This window comes from Bos grunniens, chromosome 21 (assembly GCF_055505025.1).
Source record: "Bos grunniens cultivar Pamir isolate PY7600 chromosome 21, Bosgru_T2T1.0, whole genome shotgun sequence".
Lineage (NCBI taxonomy): Eukaryota > Metazoa > Chordata > Mammalia > Artiodactyla > Bovidae > Bos > Bos grunniens.
Window position 1 is genome coordinate 38,785,936 of NC_141185.1, and position 14,350 is coordinate 38,800,285.

The following is a 14,350-nucleotide window of genomic DNA, read 5'->3' on the forward strand; positions in this document are numbered from 1 at the left end:
GAGCTCCATTTTAGCTTTTGGAACTTTCAGAGGTGCCCTAATTCCTGTGCAAACATTCTTGCTTTGCTCCTTGTTTTTCTCAAAGGCAGATGGTCCTAGGTCACACCCATCTGGTAAGCTCCTGCAGCCTCGTCCAGGTCTCAGAGTAGAGTGTGCTCTGGTGGGTTCAGAGTGAAAACCCCAGCCTTCAAGGCCTTTCTGTTCTTCCAGTGTTGGCAGCTTATTCCTGAGCTGCCACACGCACGTTCAGCTTTCTCTGTTTTCTTGGTGTGACAGATACAGTTCCCTTTCACAAAATAATAATGTATCATGCCTAACGAAGAGCCTAAGAACTTCAACAATATAACTATCTTGGAATTACTCTCAGTATTTACAGCAACAGAGGAAGCTATGGGGTTTGTTCCCAAAAGTAGAACAAATAAACTTCCTAATTAAAAATAACTTCTGCCTAAAGATTTATTTCTCTGCATATAAGTTAGCATATTAAAAAGCAGAGACAATACTTTGCCAGCAAAGGTCCATCTAGTCAAGGCTATGGTTTTTCCAGTGGTCATGTATGGATGTGAGAGTTGGACTGTGAAGAAAGCTGAGTGCTGAAGAATTGATGCTTTTGAACTGTAGTGTTGGAGAAAACTCTTGAGAGTCCCTTGGACTGCAAGGAGATCTAACCAGTCCATCCTAAAGGAGATCAGTCCTGGGTGTTCATTGGAAGGACTAATGCTGAAGCTGAAACTCCAATACTTTGGACACCTCATGCGAAGAGTTGACTCATTGGAAAAGACCCTGATGCTGGGAGGGATTGGGGGCAGGAGGAGAAGGGGACAACAGAGGATGAGATGGCTGGATGGCATCACTGACTTGATGCACGTAAGTTTGGTGCATCAAACTCCAGGAGTTGATGATGGACAGGGAGGCCCGGCGTGCTGTGATTCATGGGGTCGGAAAGAGTCAGACTGGACTGAGTGACTGGACTGAACTGAACTGAAAGATTTATTTGGAGGCTTCCGGTGAGTGACCTGGCTGGTGTTAGAATGGAGAAATTTGCCAGTTAGCGATTTTGGCCGCTTGTCGGAAAAGTCACCAACATCACAGAATCCAAACAAAAGATATCTTTACGCCCCTCATCTCTTTGGTGTCCCCATCTTGCTTTTCCCACACAAGGGTAGTTTGAAGTACCTCCTACTCATAGTAAGTACCTTTTTACTCCAAGACCACCTGAAAGGTTTGCAAGGAAATCCCTCCTTGGCTGAGTGGCTGCGTTGCTAGGGAATTAACTGGAGTAATGGGCAGCCTCCCCAAGGAAACCTTCTCTGAGTCCTCAGGTGGACACCATCACCACTCAAGGCTGACACTGACCAGGTATAGCACTGTTCAGCATTCAGTGAAAGGGATGTTTTCCCCACCCCCTCTGTACAGAATCTTGCCCTGATTCGTGGCTCACTGTACTCCCACCAATCCCCCTGCCTGTGATTGACACAGCAGTAGTTCAGATGGCACCTGATTAGATTCCCATCTTGAGTCAGTCTGCACTTCAGATTTTGAACTTGATCTCTGATGGCAGTAAACGTCAGATGTCACAGAGGATGAGAGCACAGGCTCTGGAGACAGCCGGCTTTGAAATCATTTAGTCTGTTCTTTCCTAGCACTGTGACCTTGGTTTGGTCAAGTTACTAAATTGTGAGCCTCAGTTTCCTCATCTGTGAAATGGAGGGCATAATACCAGTACTGCCCGTGTTGCTGAGTGAATTAAATGAGACAACACAGGCCCAGACTCTTAGTGAACGCTCAAGAAAGGCAGACCCTGCCGTCCCAGCGGCCCTGTTATCATCAGCTTTATGGCACTAAATAATACAGCTGGGTCAGCAGTAGGCTGAATTCATAATTCTGGCATGGTAAACTGAAAAGAACATGGTTGTGCAGATAACGGTGACTGAGCCATGAAATTAACAGACAGTTACTCCTTGGAAGAAAAGCTCTGACAAACCCAGACAGTGTATTAAAAAGCAGAGACATCACTTTGCTGACAAAGATCCGTATAGTCAAACCTGTGGTTTTTCTAGTAGTCATGTACGGATGTGAGAGTTGGACCATAAAGAAGGCTGAGCACTGAAGAATTGATGCTTTCAAATTGTGCTGGAGAAGACTCTTGAGAGTCCCTTGGACAGCAAGGAGATCAAACCAGTCAATCCTAAAGAAAAGCAACCCTGAATATTCATTGGAAGGACTGATGCTGAAGCCGAAGCTCCAATACTTTGGCCCCCTGATGCAAAGAGCCAACTCATTGGGAAAGACCCTGATGCTGGGAAAGATTGAAGGCAGGAGGAGAAAGGGGTGACAGAGGATGAGATGGTTGGATGGCATCATCTCAGTGGATATGAGTTTGAGCAAACTCCAGGAGTTGGTGAAGGACAGGGAATGGCATGCTGCAGTGCATGAGATCTCAAAGAGCTGATATGACTTAGTCACTGAACCAGAGAAGGCAATGGCACCCCACTCCAGCACTCTTGCCTGGAGAATCCCATGGACGGGGGAGCCTGGTAGGCTACAGTCCGTGAGGTTGCTAAGAGTCGGACATGACTGAGCGACTTCACTTTCACTTTTCACTTTCATGCATTGGAGAAGGAAATGGCAACCCACTCCAGTGTTCTTGCCTGGAGAATCCCAGGAACGGGGAAGCCTGGTGGGCTGCCGTCTATGGGGTTGCACAGAGTCGGACACGACTGAAGCGACTTAGCAGCAGCAGCAGCAGCAACTGAACAACAGAAACAAACTATCCTTTCACCTGTCTTCTCAGTTTCTCAGTTTGGGGGAACTCAGGTTCAGAACACTCCAGTGAAATAACTGTCTGAAATCTAACATTGAAGCTTTGAAACTGAAACCTCACCATAGTTTCCTCTCCACTGCACTATAAAGGCTGGCAGCCCACTAACAGTGTCTGAGGCGAAGAGCATAAGGAGGGACATTGTGAGAGCTTGGTTTAGCCACACAGTGACATGAAGTTAATCCTCTGAGATCCGTCCCAAGACTGGACAGAGCAGCAGAAAACGCACACACGACTGTCAGCACCCCAGTCCCAGGGACCCAAACCAGGTCCTGTGAGCAAGGGCCGAGGCTGAACGCCGCCGCCGGGCGTGGGCGGTGTGTCCAGTCGTCAGTCATCCTTGGCTCACTTGGAAGTCTTCTACTGGGTGTGGAAAATGAGGCCAGAAGGAATGTTTTGTCACAGTTTAACTAATGACCAGTCATAAAACTAACTTTTTCTGGGCCTGCCTTGGTGTTCAGACTTAAAGGGTACCTTTTTAAATCACTGAGATAGACTGTAAACACTTCTGTAATCACAGAGAAAACACCTCTTCTGACGTAGGAGATCTTAAAGCCCAACATCATACAACAAACACTGGAACAGCAGTCAGGAGGTAAGGCCTTCTCCTAACTATGCGGCTGTGTGACCCTGAGCAAGTCACTGCCCTTCTCTGGACTTCACTTTCCTGTCTGTCAAAAGAGTTAGGCTGGGTGCTCCCAAGGGCCCTTCCAGCTCTGACAGAAGACAAATGTGTAAGTCTATGATGAAGTGAGAAGTTATGTCCAGGCCAATATAGGTGCTTGAATTCAATAATTTTCATTTCTAAATGTAGTCATCACAAATGTTCTAGCAGCCACACTGGTCTCCTTGCTGTTCTGCAAACACACCTCTCAAAACTTTGTTCTTATTGCTTTCTACATGGGAATCTTTTCCCCCAGAAATCAGCATGGTCTGGGGAGTGGCGGGGGCGGGAGCGGGAGGTGACTTTCAAAGGCTTTTTTCTCAGTTATCATGTTATCAGAGTGGCCTTTCCTGACCGTATGACCTAAAATCAGCCCCATGGTTCCTGTTTGCGCCTTTACCTAGCTGTATTTTTATTCATATACTTATTGCCCACCCCAACATTCATTTTGTCTGTCTCCCCTCTCCCACCCCAGGCTACTAAGGTGTTAGTATGTCAAGAACAGAGTCTGTCTGCAGTGCCTACAGGAGTGTCTGGCACATAGTAATTACTTAATATTTGTTAAATGAATTATTGGATGTTGAGATAATCTATCTCTTCTAGACATTATACTGCAGAAAAGGTTAAAATGGCCCCAGATTTTAAAGAATACAGCACTTCTGTTTTAGTGACCAAACCTCCTAAACTGACTTTTAGCTAAAACTTTAAGAGCCATTTCTTTGGCATGGTAAGTTATATTTGAATTTATTCTAAGAGAAACTTCTTAGTTTTGTTTTTGCTGGAGCCAGTAGTTCTGAGATACAAAGGAAACTAGTGTGTTTAAGGTTTGGCAAATCCTGTGTTTGAGAAAACAGCAGTGTGTGAGAGAAAACTTTGGAGGCAGACTTAAGTCCATGTCCTAGCCCCGCCCCGCACTTGAGTGATAAACTTGGGCAGGTTATCCTGAGTGTCACTTCCCCCAGGCTATAACATAGAGCCAAGAAATTGTAATGATTAAATGTCATCCTCAAAACTGCCCTGATGGTCCAGTGGCTAAGACTCCAGGCTCCCAACGCAGGGGCCCCAAGTTCAATGCCTGCTTTGGGGACTAGACCCCACAGGCCGCAACTAAGAGTTGGCATGCCACAACTAAAGATGCCATGAAGATCCCGCATGCCGCATGCTGCACCTGAGACCCAGCGCAGCCAAATAAATTATTTTTTTTAATTTTATTTTATTTTTAAACTTTACAATATTGTATTGGTTTTGCCATATATCGAAATGAATCCGCCACAGGCATACGCGTGTTCCCCATCCTGAACCCTCCTCCCTTCTCCCTCCCCGTACCATCCCTCTGGGTCGTCCCAGTGCACCAGCCCCAAGCATCCAGTATCATGCATCGAACCTGGACTGATGACTCATTTCATATATGATATTATACATATTTCAATGCCACTCTCCCAAATCACCCCACCCTCTCCCTCTCCCACAGAGTCCAAAAGACTGTTCTATACATCAGTGTCTCTTTTGCTGTCTCGTACACCAGGTTATTGTTACCATCTTTCTAAATTCCATATATATGTGTTAGTGTACTGTATTGGTGTTTTTCTTTCTGGCTTACTTCACTCTGTATAATAGGCTCCAGTTTCATCCACCTCATTAGAACTGATTCAAATGTATTCTTTTTAATGGCTGAGTAATACTCCATTGTGTACATGTACCACAGCTTTCTATCCATTCATCTGCTGATGGACATCTAGGTTGCTTCCATGTCCTGGCTATTATAAACAGTGCTGCGATGAATATTGGGGTGCACGTGTCTCTTTCAATTCTGGTTTCCTCAGTGTGTATGCCCAGCAGTGGGATTGCTGGATCATAAGGCAGTTCTATTTCCAGTTTTTTAAGGAATCTCCACACTGTTCTCCGAAATGCAAATCAAAACCACTATGAGGTACCATTTCACGGCAGTCAGAATGGCTGCGATCCAAAAGTCTACAAGCAATAAATGCTGGAGAGGGTGTGGAGAAAAGGGAACCCTCTTACACTGTTGGTGGGATGCAAACTAGTACAGCCACTATGGAGAACAGTGTGGAGATTCCTTAAAAAACTGCAAATAAATTATTTTTTAAATGTCATCTTTATTACGCAGAGCCCAGGTTTACTTGACTCTCAGCCATAAGAGGGGGTGTCTCGGGTATTTGCCTGTTGAGTTGGTGGCATTGTCACAGCAAGTCTCTTTGATACGTGTGTCCCACTCGGAAAGCATATGCTGTTGGAAAAACTACACTTAAAGACCCCAAATCACCGTGTCATTCACTTTAATAACAAGCTTCAGTGGGCAGGGGGCGGGGGGCAGGGGGGGGGTAAAATATTTTTCTCAAGTTTCTTCATGTGTGTGTAGTTCCTTTGGGATCACACACCTTGGGTCTGCATAACTCGTCAAAGAACCTAGTGTGTAGGAGTTCTGTCATGGTAGCCATGAGCTGGTCTCTGCTGCAAGGCCCAGGCAGTATGTTTTTGTAGCGTGAGGAGAGGATTGTGGGCTCTGGAGCCAACAACTGAACCCCTTACTAGCTCTGTGATCCTGGTCAAAACCCTTACCTTCCTGGTGCCAGTTTCCTTAAATCAGGATAACACTGATAACACCTCATAGGGTTGTTGTGCAGATTAAATTAGGTCATGAGCATAGTGTAAAATTAGTACATTCCCTGGGCCTGAACAAAGGTTAATTGTGATATGATTGAAAAGTCTGCCTTCCACATTCCCTGCTCTTAATGGGGAGATCCTTGGAGCATCCACTCGGTCAGTTCTGACACTTGATACCACCTTAGATAGGCCATCTCTGCTGTCAGAGCCTGTGTCCCCGTCTGTTGAAAAAACTGACGAGAACTCTGTGTCTTCGTGGACCCAAAGGATGCAGAAGCATGAGGAGGTCCTCCCATAGGGGTCTCTGGGCCGCCACTCGACGCACTGCCCCAGCACAGCTGCCAAGGGAGGTCTGGGTGGGTCAGTCTGGCCCTGTCCAGCTGCCAGCTCCCCCGCCCAAGGGGCATGCATAGTTCAGCCGGACATACCTGACAGGTAATAAACATACGCTTGTCTGGAAGGCAGTGGAGGAGAATCTCTGCTCACCATTTGGGGCTGCAGAAATAGGAGGAAGAGAGACCTCACACCCAAATAACTCTCCTCTATATGGGCAACTGCTAAACTGAAAACACACCACAGAAATAACTCAGAGGTGCACTGAGATGGTGTTAGGAAAAGAAACTAGAAAATGCCTCACATGAATCAATGTGAGCATTTAATGGACCTTAATTGGAACCTTATCCTACTGTACTTAGAGCAGAGAGATGAAAGCAAAAGAAATCTGAGAGACCATTTATTTCACTTGAGAAAGCAGTAAACTAAAACTACAAAAAGATTTGACTACTATTATATTTTTTATGATTAAATAAAATTGTCATAGACTGGTGCTGGCGAGCCCATAAGTGCGCCGTGGAATGCATCCATGCTCTTTGGCTGCTGTTGGGATGTGATCAGAAAATCTATCAGGCTGTGCTCTGCATTTATTAACTCTGCTATTCTCACACCACCCAAAGGCTCTGTGGTGAGGAAGGCTTGACCCAAGTTCAAAATCAAAATAGTTGAGATACGAGGATAGTGTATTTTGTGTGAAGACTTTCATTCATTCTTAAGAAAAAAATATAAGCTATTTTCACCATATTTAGATGTAGTGTCTGTGTAGGTATAATCACCAAAAGGTGCTCATGTGTGTGAAACCTTGTAGCACAGGATTATATTATTTCTCCAAGTTCACAGGCCTTCAGAGATCATCTAGTCCAGCTCCCGTCATTGCCAGACAAGAGAAGGGCTTGCTCAAGTCCCTGGAGCCAGTCCTCCTGACACAAGATCTAGGACTTTTTGTGACCAGTCTTCTGCCTCCTCTCCCCACCCCCTACCTTGTGGTAGGTGGGACATAGATACTTCAAGTAAAAAAAAAAAAAATCCAAAATAAAGAGGCCCCTCAAATGTATGACAATATAGTGGGTCTGTGTCATTTCCAAGGTCTGTGCTCTTTAGACAAAGCTCTTTCTCAAACATAAATTAAAATGAAAAGAGCACTTACGAGTATAGTCCCTGACAAATTATAGAATCCATGACTTTTAGGGTTAGCCAAGTGTTTAAGAGAATCTAGGCCAACCTTCTTGTGCTGCAAGATGTGTTCAAAGGGGATTTAGAACATGCTTCATTTAAAAGGTAACTCTTCTCACAAAATAGACAACATGAAAGAAGGGAAAAGAAGTTCTAACATGGAACAGAGGCTGGAGGTGACTTATTCATGGGGAAATGCCAGTATCATGAGCTTTGTGTCCACATGAGCATTCATCATTCATTCCTTCGCTCAGTGATCAGCTTTTACTGAATGTCCGCTCCATCTCAAACCAAGTGCTGGAGGATGCAGAAACGAATAGAGCCCCGATCTTGTCTTTGTGGAGCCCAGAGCCTAGGAGCCGTGCTGTCAGTGCTGAGACTCATTCCTTCCTTCCACAGACATTTCACAAGTGCCTGCGATGGCCCAGCTACTGTTATAGCCACCCAGAAGACCGAGAGAAACAAAATAGACTAAGTCCCTGCTCTCAGGTTGCTGACACTCTGGGAGGAAAGGGAGAGACGATCAATAAGCAAACCTGGATGGGTGCTCGAGCTTTGTTTAGAGATATTTCACAGTGGAGGTGGTGCTTGAGCTGCTATCTGGAGGTGGAATAGTTACTTACCAGGTAGCAAGGTAGGAAAGACATTCTGGGCCTAGGAAAGACCATGAGCAAAGGTGTGTGTGTGCGCTTAGTCACTCAGTCATGGCCAGCCCTTTGTGACCCCAGGGACTGTAGCCTACCAGACTCTCCTCTCCGCGGGATTCTCCAGGCAAGACTACTGGAGTGGAATGCCATTCCCTTCTCCAGGGGATCTTACTGAGATCTAAAATGGCCTGGCAGGTTTAGGGAACGACAAGCTGTTCCTTCTATCTGTAGCTTAGGAGGTAGTGGAGAGAATATGAGTTAAGGGTGAAGAAGCTGGCTGGGCCGAAGTCATGAAGAAACCTGCATGCAATTGGTAGGTAGGTCTTAGGGATTTATTCTCTCAGACATGATGAGGTGCCCCTAATGTTACTAGCAGGGGGAGGAGATGTTCAAGCTGTGTCTGAAAGTCCACTCAGGATGTAGAGAGTGGGGAGACAGGCCCCAGGACTTCTGCAGTGGAGCCCCAGGATGGGAGCTGGTGTCCCTGGTTATGTAGCATTGTTCCTCCCCACAGGAACAGGGTGGTGTCTGAGGGGGGCACCTGCCCAGGAGCCTTCTTTGCACCCCTCTACCAGCAGTAAGCAGCCTGTCACCCATTGGAAGCAGGGGACACACGTCAGGGGCCTTGTCACCCAGGTTCCCTGGAGGGACACTGAAGGACAGCCACTCCCCCTCGCTGCATGAGGAAAGCCCTCATTTCTGTAGGATAACCTGGTTTCCAAAGCCTCTGCGAGGCCCAACCCCCAGATACTGGCTTTAACCTCTCCTCCTGCCCCTGACTGCTTCCCTGCCTCCTTCCCTCCTTCCCTCTCTCTCCTTCCTCCTCGACCCTCGGCTGGTGCTAGACAGCAATGAATCCCTGGGACCACCAGGAAGAAGGCTAGTGCTCCAAGGGCCTGCCTCCCACACAGTCTGCCAAGATCTCTGCACTTAATCTCAGCCTCGAAATCTATCTTAGAGCAGAAGCAAGTCTGGGGAGAGAGGAACGTGTTTGCAGTGCTAGCCAAGGGAATCTTTGTGTTTCTCTGCCCCAAATTCAGTTTGATTATGTATGTGGACAGACTCTTCAAATTTTTCTCATGTGATATTTAAATAAGGCCATTTCAGTGCCCAGCCTACTCTACCCTCAAGGCATCAGATCAGAGAAACAAGGTGTGTGGGTGGGAGTGTTTGGGACATACCTTTTCCTTTATATGATTCATAGAGGTCACTGGCCTCAAGGCCCCTCCTATCATATCTTTCCTCTCCTGGGCTTGGGCGTCAGGTGTGATGGGACTTGTCAAAGAGCACTGTGGACAGAGAGGCTTGGCCTCTGCCCCGGCCTGGCCACGAGGACTGTTGCCCCCTGTGCTCCAGCATTGTAGCAGGACCAGTTTCACAGGGAGGAATGCAACAGCTACTTTGTTTCTGCTCTGCTAGAAAAATATTCTTTGTTCCAATGATTTACAGGCCCTCTCGGCTGTCTCTTATAATGAATTTAGATGTCTAGACACCTATTTTTTGCCCCTTTGTTGAGGACATCTTGTCTCTGACAAGAAAAAGGAAAAAGCAAAACAAGAATTCCTAGGCATAAAGAATTCTCCTTGGTGAGATTTAACCATTTGTGTCCATTTCTGTCTGATCTCGTACTCCATTCACGCTACCGGCCTGGCTGATGGAGGTGGTTTGGCCTTGGGCTTGACAGACCAGCTCTTGCTGTCCCTACCCATGCCCCACCTGCCCCTGCTCTCCAGACTGTTGTGCCAAGAGGCTGTTGGAGTCGATGGGGTGCTGCCTGAAGTACTCAGTCAGCTGTTCTTGTAAGTCCAAAGATAGCGGCTCTGAGGACCTTGAAAGCCCTGGGAAGAGTAGGCCCAGGGCGCTGGTGTGGCAGTGGGTGTAGACAGGCCCCTGGAGTCAGGTTTCGACACCAAAGCTCAGTCCTCGTTCGTTCATTCCCCAGCTGGTCATGGAGCACCTGTGATTTGTCAGGCACGATCCTAGGCACTACGCCACACACTGGGGACACAGCAGCGAATAGAAAGGACATGACCCCTGTTCCCACAGTGCTGAAAACAGACTCACAACAGCCTGTCTTTGCCTCAACAACTGCTCATGCTTCTGGAGTCTTCTGGTCCATGGCAGACGTGGGACTGAGCTTCCAGTGACCTGAGCAGTTAGCAGCTTGCCAGAGAGGGCATTCTGAGGGGGAAAAAAAGAACATAAAAATAAAATGCAAAGCCTTCTCCTAAATAAGGGAGAAATTTAAGATCACTCTTAGATCATAGCAAAATTAGCAGGATTCACAGAGTATACGTAGATAAGACAGAAAGAAAGTGACCACTTTGTATTTTGTTTCCTTGAATGTAGGTGAATTCTAGAGAGATGGAGATTTTGCTGTAGGACACCATGGTTGTGTCTAAGATGCTTGGAAGGATGGTTGGATGGATGGATTTCGAAAGGGGCCAAGAAACTGCCCCCACAGAACCTTTTTTCTAGTTTATTTCTATTATTTAGTGTTATGGTTTTGGTATGGTCAGGAAGAGAGCTGTTCCCATATAAGTGAATTTTGCAGAGGACTAAACTTACCTTTAAAACACTATATTTATTTAACATTAACTACTTGTGTTCATTTTTTAAATTTTAGTCTCCTATTTCTTAAATCATACTTAATATACATTTTTGATGCCTTAAGAAATGAATATCTACTGTAGTATCAAGTACATGAGCATTATCGTGTATGTGAAGCAAATTTTTTAAGTATAGAGTACTAAGAGAAGGTCATGGGGTATAATATGTGTTACTACTACAGTACAGTAATATCACTCAAGACCAACCATTTATACTAAATGATTCCAGGCAACTGTCTCAATTCTTATTTGTTTTTGAAATCATTTTCATTTCCACGCCCTCACTTACTAGAGTCAGCTGGCGCTTCTTTCTGTCTCCAGCAGTCTCCTAATTTGCTGATTCCAATCCACTTTTGTTGGACTTGCTTCTGAAATGTAAATTGGTAGGCTGAGTTGGGGCTTGCAGAACTTAGCTGTAAATAATTGACGTGGGCTTCGTGGACCGACTGGGCACTCTGTGAGGGCAGGGATGTCTCTGACTCATTCACTGCCTCGCTCCCCAAGCCTTACATAGCACTCTGCCAGAGTAGATGCTCAGTAGAGTTTTGATGAATGAACTGGTGTGTCTGCTCAGCAGCCTGCTTGCTCACTTCCTGGTTCTTGGCTGCATTCCAGGTGGTCACAGTTGGAGGAAGGGGGCCTTCTGGGTGAGGAGAATCAGGCTGTTTTCCATTTACATAACATGATAGAGTCCCCAGAGGCCTTCCTACCACTCTCCTTGGGATCTTTGAAGTGACTACAGTTGTCATTTCATAGATGTGAAGTGACTACCGAAGTTGTCACAGATGTGAAAAACGCAGACTGCCCAGGCCAACTACGTTTCTAGACCAGATGCATACTCCGTAGCTTACCTCCACTTTCCTTTTTTTTCTTCCTGAAATTTAACTGTTGGGAAAAACTCTTCAGGTCATACCAAGGATTAGCATTATAAATATATCATAGGGGATAGTGGTTGTTTCAAAAACAAGGCTGGGTCTGCAGGCACGCAAAATCCAGAAGGCAGCTAATTACATCACCATCACGAGAGGGTCCTCATTCAGAAGTCGCATGTTCCAACAGTTCACTCCTGAGAATCTAGCCCCATCATCAACCGTTCCTCTCTTTCAAGTTCTTATGTCTGATAGTTTGAGACAAACCCTTGGCACAGCCTAGCGTATAACCAAGAACTGGCTATTTGATATCTAGCCAAGCAGAATATAGGTTTTTGAAGAAAGGTCTTTTGTGTTGGTTTAATCTGTGTATGTCAGTTGATTTAGTCTGTTTAGAATGGCAATATGTCATCCTCCTCTTCATCTGGGCTGGCAAAATTGTGCGAGAAGCTGGCTGGCAGCCAGTCATTGGAACGAGCTCAGGGCTTGGCGACAGAGAGCCCCTCTGCCTAGGAAGGGGCAGCCCCCTGGGTGTGATAGCCCTGAGAGGCAAGAGAGAAGCCAGCTCTCAGAGTCAGAAGAGTTTTCCAGGCCCAGCTCCATAAATGACCAGTGGACCTGTAACAAGTCTCCCAAGCTTTCTGAGTTTCGGAGCTCTTCTTATAAAAGAGTATAGCCATCCGTGTCTGCCCCCGTCAAGGGTGTTGAGAGACTCAGATGATGTAGATAGAGGGGCTTCAGGGACGACTGAGTACCGTCTCCGCCAGTGACAGGCTTTCTGCTGCGTTGGATGTTACTGAGGTTCTGGCGTGCTGCAGTCCATGGGGTCACAAAGAATCGGACACGACTTAGGGACTGAACAACAAGCAACAACTGGCAATGTGAACCCCTAGAAAATTTTGGATTCCTTCACATCAAGTGAGAGACCAGTGTCACCCCACTACCCACAAAGGAGGAGGGTTTTTTCCCAGACCTCTCCTTATAACCGGGCCAGGGAGCCCTGCCTGGGATGCTGAGAGTCTCAAGCCCAGTTTCTTTCTAGGGGAGCAGACAAATGATCACAGAATCCATTCTTAGGGATGTCTTAGTTCAGGCTGCAGTAACAAAGTTCCATAGACTGGGTAGCTTGTAAAACAATAGGAATTTGTTTCTCATTGTTCTGGAGGCTGGAAATCCAAGGTCAGGTTCTGGTGAGGGCCCTCTTTCCAAGTTACAGACTACCAGCATTTCATCATGTCCTCACAAGGCAGAAAGAAGACTAGAGGGCTCTCTGGAGTCTCTTTTATGAAGGTATTAATCTCATTCATGAGGGCTCCACCCTCATGATCTAATCACCTCCTGAAGGCCCCACCTCCTGATGCCATCACATGAGGATTAGGATTTCAACAAAAGAATTGAGGGGGGCACACAAACCTTCAATCTATGACAGGGGACTAGCTGAGCAGACCTAAGACGATGTGAAATGGAGACCTGCTTCAGAAAATGGCATCTGTGCCCCATGAGAGGAGATCTTGGTATGATTCTCCCCCAAGGCAAGGTACAGAAGAATGTGTTAACTAGGGACCCTGTGTCACTTTGATTCACTCATTCCAGTAACTCTGAGGTGCCCAGCCCTCTAGCAGAGCAGGGGAGGACAGAAAAGTAAAGGAAACAGTTCCTGCCCTTCTGGAACTAGGAATTAAGCTGCTCACACAATTTACAGTATAAAAGCTGCTGCCTTGTCTTTGGGTTGAAAAGCAGAGGCAATTTCTGGCCGTGCTGCCTGGGAAGGCTTCCTGGGCTAAAGGATTTCCTTAAGTGCTTGGAGGGAAGCTCCTCCTGGGTCTGAATCAGGAGCCCACAACACCAGCCTTATTAGCTCTGGCACTTCTTGCTCTGTTTTCAGATTGACAGGTCTGGCACAACAGCCCCAACACACACACAGACTCAGCTTAAGACTGTTTCTCTGTACCACTTACCTGTGTTTCTTGGATCACACTTATGCTAGGATTTTCTTTTCAAAGCTGTCAGAATGCACTTCCTACCCCGCCACCACAAGATCCTGGCTGGCATCCCCCGCCTGTTTGCACAGCTCTCTCCTGTGGAGGCAGAGCCAGGGAGAGGCCGCAGCGTGGCTTCCCAGGTGGCATGAAGCTTGCTGATGAGTCCTAGCCAGAGCAGGGCCCGCTGCTGCCAGGCACCCTGTTCTGATGAGCAGCCCCTACGAAGAGGCGGGGGCAGGATGACAGAAAGCACTCGTTAGACCTCACACACTGGGAGGGGACTTCTGATTCTGCGAGTGTAGGGAAGCCAGATCCGGCAGGAGGAGACTCAGAGCAGCAGAACTGGTGAGCTAACCAAAGGCTCCTAACTAACATTGCCTTTTACATTGTGGTCACAGACACTGTTTTGTTTGATCCTCATGTAAATGCTAAAAGCTGCCATCTGCCTCCGTTTCATTGAAAGAACACTGTGGCTCAAACCAGTTAACTGACCAGGGCTAGTTAACACCAAGCTTCCTTGAGCCTGCAGATTCATGCTTGTGGCCTCGAGAGACAACTGGCCCAGGCACTTCTAAAATACACCTGGTTAGTGAGGAAAGCCTGCTAGTGAAACTTCATGCTGGCCAG

At 46.7% G+C, this 14,350-nt stretch overlaps 1 protein-coding gene across 11 annotated transcripts in view; it reads left to right on the forward strand.

Annotated features, from left to right (window-relative positions):
• The window catches only part of SCAPER (S-phase cyclin A associated protein in the ER), a 419,038-nt gene that overhangs the window by 393,702 nt on the left and 10,986 nt on the right, over positions 1 to 14,350 (forward strand). The window lies entirely within an intron of this gene.